This window comes from Dasypus novemcinctus, chromosome 23, assembly GCF_030445035.2.
Source record: "Dasypus novemcinctus isolate mDasNov1 chromosome 23, mDasNov1.1.hap2, whole genome shotgun sequence".
NCBI lineage: Eukaryota > Metazoa > Chordata > Mammalia > Cingulata > Dasypodidae > Dasypus > Dasypus novemcinctus.
Genome location: NC_080695.1, coordinates 25939491 through 25946905, shown reverse-complemented (window position 1 = coordinate 25946905; position 7415 = coordinate 25939491). Strand labels below are relative to the sequence as shown.

At 35.4% G+C, this 7415-nt stretch overlaps 1 pseudogene; it reads left to right on the top strand.

Annotated features, from left to right (window-relative positions):
* The first annotated feature begins 3461 nt into the window (after positions 1-3461).
* Positions 3462-7415, top strand: part of LOC111760601 (uncharacterized) — a 48458-nt pseudogene continuing 44504 nt past the window's right edge.

Sequence of the window (7415 nt, the reverse complement as noted above, 5' to 3'; positions counted from 1 at the left end):
TGGGGTTCCAAATCTGCTTCCTCCCAAATGATGTTTTAAATCTCAGGCTTTAGGCCAAATGTATTAAGGTCTTACTCTCTCTTCCATTATTAACATGTTCAAAAGTACCTAAATTTTACACAAGTCCAAAGTCCCCTCATTTGGTTGAATGTGCAAGAAAGATGAGAGAATGAGAAGGAACATGATCAGAAGACACCACTTTTACCTGGAGTCTGAAGTCATTTCAGTCCTTAAGGGTGACTTATGAATGTCAACTAACTGTGTCCTAGTATCACGTTCAGGTATTATCCTGCTGTTGTTTTTTTTTTTAAATAAATACTATGAATGTTTGCTTTGTGAAGTGATTTCTTATTTTTCCCATTGGTCAAAAACAGATCCTTTTAGGTGACTACAAGAATAGGTGAGGTGGGGGGTATATGGGGACCTCTTATATTTTTTTAATGTAACGATTTTTAAAAAGAGAAAAAAAGAATAGATACATGTGATACACAAGTCCCCTACATTAAGGTTGTTGCCATGTTTGCAGTCTAACAAAGACTATCCCATTAAATATCCATGGTCAAAGTCTTAGAATGCATGTCTGACTAGTTCTTTAAGCTAGATTTCTATAAGTGGACTTGTAGTGAATATAAAGATAGGAAATTTTTAGGGTCTCAGATACATATTATGAAACTGGTTTTCAGGATGGTTGTAAGAATTCACAATTCTAAAACTGTATGAAAGTGACTGATACATAATATTTACTTTTTGATATAAAGAATTTGAACATTGACGTTTTCTCATTGAGATTATACAGTTCTCTTATTTCTTGGGTTCTTTCCTAAGACTATTATTTTACAAGGTGGGCTTCAATTTTAAGCATTAATTTGTATGTACATTATTAATCTAAAAGAAAATAAAAGAACCATGACTATAAAAGTGCCGCTTTTTTATAACTCGCAACTTGCCTACAAGTTAATTTACTGTGCTTACAGGTAGAATAACTTTCCAGAATAAAATAGCAATTGAAATAATTCCTAATGAGTGAGCAGTGTTGACAGAAAATCCATAAAATTCAGGTCCAGATAGGAAAATGTAAGGCAGAATATCAAGTAGCTGAAATTATAATAGTTGAACTAGTGAGACGTCTTAAAGAAATATGGAATATAGCAAATACGATGAATCATCAATAGGTAGTTTAAACCGAACTCTAAGGAATAACCATGCCCTTTAAAACTGTCCAATGGAAGGAGCTACTCAAGAAAAACTTGAAGTTGTCAGCTTCAGGATTTTTTTGTATCGTCTCAGTGTTGTTATATATGGCAAATTTGGGAGTCGTTTAGTAGGAAATTGCTTCTAGTTTACTATGGGCCCTACCTGATCCTGTGTCTAACACTGTAGTGGGATCTGCCTGAAAGATGTTTTTGTGGGTAAGTTGATTTTTACCATGCATAAAACCAATTTTAAAAACAATGGAGTGATGACTTGATTTAGAAGTAATCAACTTTTAAGGCAGTAAATAGAACCAATATGCTGATATTAAGAGAATACTAATAACGTGCAATTTCCCCAAGATTCTTGATTTTGATTCTATTACACTCTTATGTGAATGAAGACAAAGATTTCCGTGGAGTCAGTTCAGACTACTCTTGATAACTGCTCTACATAAATTGCTCTGGATTTAACTCTATTGTCGTTAAAGCTAGATACCTTAATTCCAACTGTTTCTTTGAAAACAGGTCTTTAGATGAAGATATTCATTCAAGAGAATATGACTTAGCAATGGATAGGAATCATTTAGTGAACCATACACCTTGATGACTTAATCTCAAAAACACCATTCTAAGCAGAAGAAGCAAGACATAAAATACATATGACATTGTTCCTTTTATATAAAATTTTTAACAGGCAAAATTTACCTGCAGTGAAGCTAAGATTATCTGGGAAGGGGCATAGTGGCACCTTCTGAGATGATGATAGTGTGCTATGACTTCAAAGAGTTTTGCATTCCACTGGCATGTGTATTTGGCAAACACTAGTACATGTGCACTTGAGGTATGTGTGTTTCATTCTTGTAAATGGCTCATCAAGAGGAAATGGATAGATGACATTATGCTCATTAACAAAGTGAAATCGCCATGAGAGGGAACAAGTGAATCATCATAACTACTGCAGGGTCACAAAAGGGAAGCAGTGTGTGATATATGATGACCTGGCAGTTCATCATGAACTCTCCACATCTAGTAAATTTTTCCAACCCCTCAAAAATATCATGTACTGAATTGAATTATTTCAACATTTTTCAAGTCTTGATTTAAAAGCCTTGTGTTCTCATTATAATTGTATTTAAAAAGAACAGGCAATCTGTAAACAGTATTGAGCTCTATTTAAGGATTGTCATAGTATTAGGGGGAAGTGTACTGATGTCTGAAATTTAGTTTGAACTGCACCAAAAATAAGAGGGAAAGTGAGGGAGAGAGAGAGGGAGGGAAGGAGGGAAGGAGCAGAGGCAGGTTGATGGGTGATGGGTGGGTGGATGGGCGGATGGATGGACAGACAGATCTGTGATTAAGCAAGTACATAAAATGTTAAAAATTCAGCCTCACTATTTGAACATGTTGATGAAGAGGTAGGCAAATCCAAAATACCATGTAAATGACCGTTCTTTTGAACAAGAAGCATGGAGTTTCTACAAGGGACTGCTATTAATAGGCTAGATGTTTGAACAATTTAAAGCACAAACCTAATTGTAATTTTATTCCAAAACAATTTTTTTCAAAGAATTACAAACTTCAAATGATGCTGGAATAATCCCACAGAGGGGCTACTTCTTGGGTTTATTTCTTAATTGGTTTACATTCAATAGTCAAGGATGCAGAGTTTTATTTTAAATTTTGGGGGCATTTAAGCCATTAAGAAATCGGAAATCCCCATCACAAGATCATTACTAAGAGGTGAGAGCAAGAGTCTGCCTCGCAGAGTGTTTCTCCTGCCTTCTCCTCCAAATTGATCAGTTCTTGCATTAGCTGCCTTTTGTTCCTCAAATCTGAACTTCTGAGGCATTACTGTCACAGAAATTACCTTTCTCTTTTGTGTTAATGATTTACAATTACTGAAGGTATCTTTTCCCACCTTTCTCACCAATACAACCAAAGACACTTAACTTAGGCTTGAATTTACCGGAGCAGTTTTGTGCTCTGGTTGTGAAAGCTCTTAAATTATCTATTACCATCAAACAAAATTATGAACATCTATATTTATAATATTGAGGCCCTGGACTTGCCCATGGACTTTTCAATGTACTTTCAGAAACCTAAAATAAAATCAATCTATCCAAAACTGATTTATTGATATTCTTTATATATTACAGAACTTGACAGAGTATCCTATGATTGGTAAGATATTGCCTTTCAACAGAAATAAAATATATTTTGGAATTTGCAGACTGTTATTCTCTACAAAGTTTAATTTTTAAGATGTAGATGCATGAGGACACGAGTGATCAGACTGTAGAACTAGTAAAAAAGGTATGAATAAATTTCAACCTCAAATATATAATATGTTCATGTGTAAAAAGGAATTATCTACATATTTCTTTGAAAGGTGCTATGCACACGCATGCAAAAAAAATAGATACCCACAAAAACACACAAATTCAGCCTTTAAAGTATGGTACCAAGAAACAGACTATATATTTTTTTTTCACCTTTTAATTTTTTTGGCTTTTTTTTCAATTGAAGTATATCATTCATACATGAACACACATAAACAAAAAGTGTATAGTAAAAATTGTGAACTTACAAAATAAACATACCTAACATCACACAGGGGTCTCATACATCACCCCTCCACCAACTCTTTGCACTGGTATGAAACATTTGTTACAAACTATACAAGAGCATCATCAAAATATTACTACCAATTATATTCCTTATCTTACATTTGGTGTATTTTGCCCCCAACCAGTACTTTTTTTTCTTTTAGGGAGTCTCTGTGAAAAAAAGCAAATCCACTTACAAGTACACCTAGGTTTATGAAAATGGGGCATTGACTAAGATGGATTTATTGGAACAAGGGGACATGCATGAATGACAGGTAGAAGGACAAATTTCATTGTTCTACAGGTTTGAGAAAAGAGCTCTCATTTTGACTTTCTGGCACACAGTTTAATAAGAAATGAAATTGTTAATGAGTTAGAATACCTCACCCTACTGCTGACATTTTATTTACTTATGATATGTTGCAAGTGTAAGAGAGCTTGAGAAGAAGAAGAAAAAAACTGACATCTCCAAACCTAAATTCTGATAAAAAATTTTCAAAGAGCGCTGATGGGGACAGCATGGTTTCTGCCGCAGACTAGGGGGAGCCGGCTGTTGGAGGGAACTGTGGAGCCATAGTCAAAGGCTGTGGTGCTGCCATGGCTGCAAAAGACCCCACAGCTGTAGATTGAACAAGCTTGTTAGATATAACTCAACTGAGTATCAAAAGACTCATTCAATCTGCTCGAAATTTTAGCCGCCCTTTGGATTCTCACTATCCCCACTTGTAGCAGTTTTTATTGCTATGGAACATAGTCCGAAGCACAGATATAAAGTAAGAAAATCATTTTTGAGGTAAAGCAAAACCATCTGGTACTCTTTGGAACTGGTGGAGAAGCTGTACCCAGAGGCAGAGAAAATAAGAACCACTGTCCAGATTTACCTGGTCTTACTCCAGGCACTCAAGGAAATATGTCCTTATCAAGAATTGGAGACAAATTAAAGGCTCAGACAGCTCAGATACTATAGCCCAGAGTTAATAATGTGTTACAAAAGATTACAAGAAAAAGAAACGGGAAATTAAGGCCTATCTGAAGGAATGAGACAAAAAAACAAAACCATCAATGAAGAGGACAAGATGTTGGACATAGTAGGCAAAGATTTTTTTTAAATGATTCTAAGTATGTTCAAAGAGATAGTATAAAAAATAACTAAAGGATATCTAGAAAACAATGAACAATATGAGAATATCAGTAAAGAGATAAAAGATTTTCAAAGGAACCAATCAGAACTACTGGAGTTGAAGATCATAATAACTGAAACGAAAATTTCCCTGGAGGGTTTTAAGAGGAGATCAGAGCTGGAAGAAGAGATCTCAAAAACAGTGAGTGATATCAAAGACAAGACAGTTGAAATGATCGAGAGTGAGAAACAGAAAGATGAAAGAATTGAAAAAACAGAACAGAGCCTAAGAGACCTTTGGGATACTGTCAGACACGCCAATATATGCATTACGGGGATCCCAAAAGGAGAAGAAAGAGAGAAAAGGGCAGAAAGAATATTCAAAGAAATAATGGCAGAAAACTTCATACATTTTGTGAACAATATGATTATACAAATTCAAGAAGTTCAATACACCCCAAACAGGATAAAGTAGGAAATAGATCCAGACACACGATAGTCAAACTGTTGAATGTTAAGAACAAGAGTCCTGAAAAGTCCTAGAGAAAACTGAGTTATGTACAAGGGAGTCCTAATAAGATCAAGGGCCAGTTTCTCACCAAAAAGCATGGAGGACTGAAGGCAGAGGGATGAAATATTTAAAGTGCTGAAAGGAAACAATTGCCTAACAGGAATTTTTTTTTAATTGACTTTGTAATAATATTACATTAAAAATATATATATATGAGGTCCCATTGAACCCTACCACCCCCACCCCACCTCTCTCCTCCCCAGCAACACTCCCTCCCATCATCATGACACAGCCATTGCATTTGGCAAGTACATCTTGCCCCCCCGCACCCCATGGTCAACGGCTCACACCATGGCCCACACTCTCCCCCATTCCATCCAGTGGGCCCTGTGAGGATTTATAATGTCCGGTGATTGCCCCTGAAGCACCATCCAGGGCAGCTCCAACAGGAATTTTATGTTCAGAGAGACTGTTTTTCAAACTTGAGGTAGATATTAAGACATTCCCAGATAAACAAAAGCTGAGGGAGTTCATCACCATGAGTCATGCCACACAAGCAATCCTAAAGGGAGTTTTTCTGACTGAAAGGAAAGGAAATTAGACAGTAATTAGAAATTGCATAAGAAATAAAGGCCTCTGGTAAAGGTAACCATCTGAGTAATTATAAATGCCAGCATTATTGTATTATATTTTGTGTTATATAACTCTCCTTTGTACTTCTTACAGAATCTAAAATGCATATGCATAAGAAGTTCTAATAAATCTGTGGTTTTTGACATACAAAAAAAGCATTGATATTTTGGAAAGCAATTTTGAAGGAAGGTATTTCTAAAAATGGCAGCCAGTGATTATCTAATTATAAAATTAATTGTCAGAGATGATAAGGCTTTGACTGTAAAAACTAAAGGATGGACAACAAATTCTCTCTAAAATGAGATTTTGTTTGACTTCCTTCTTAATAGGTCAACATTATACCAATGATTGCAAAATCAGATATAATATTTAAAAATGATTTATAGATGTTTCAGAGTAAGATAATGAGAGAATTGGGCAGCAATGTCATCGAAATATACCAGTTCTCAATAGGTGGTGAAACTACTGTTCAAACGAATGCATCAATGAATGTAAGGTTCTAACTGTTGAATATTAGTTATATTTTACATGTGGAAATGAAAATATAGTTTATAAATAACAATATTAGTAACATAGTGTCACCAAAAACAAGGTAATTTTTTTTCAAAGTCTAGAATGGGAAACGTTTTATTTTCCTAATATTGACAAAAATTTCACTGAGAATCAATTCCTTTTTAATGGCTTTTTTCAGATAGAGTTCATTCACCAAATGAATCCATTTAAAGTGTACAGTTCAATGGTTTTTAGTATATTCTCATATATGAGCAACCATCATCACAATTAATTTTACATTTTCATCATCTCAAAAAGAAACCCCATAGCTTTTAGCTATTCCACCTTTCTAGCCCTCTGCACTCCCATCAGTCCTAGGCAATGACTAATCTGTCTCTCTATAGATTTTCCTGTTCTTTACATTTAAGATGAATGAAATCATATTAGGTATTAGTTTTCTAGACTGCTAAAGTAAATTCCTTTCAAAGAGAAGACATAAACAATGGGAATTTAATGGCTCACAGATTTGAGGCCCAGAAAGTCCCAATCAAGTTGTCATCAAGGTGATGCTTTCTTCCTGAAGACCAGCATTCTGGGGCTGGCTGCCAGCCAGCCTGGGTCCTTGCCTCCTCTGTCACATTGCACGACACATGGCGGCCTCTCCTGGCTTCTGAATTCTCTTCTGGGTTCTGTTGACTCTCAGCTTCTTACTTCCATTTTTTTCTCTCTTTCTGTCTGAATTTCACTCTGCGTTTGAAGGTTCATACTCATGGGAATGGATGAAGTTTCACACATTTTTGTGAGATACATACAGCTTCAAACAACCACATGTAATGCATATTTTTTGTGACAGATTTCTT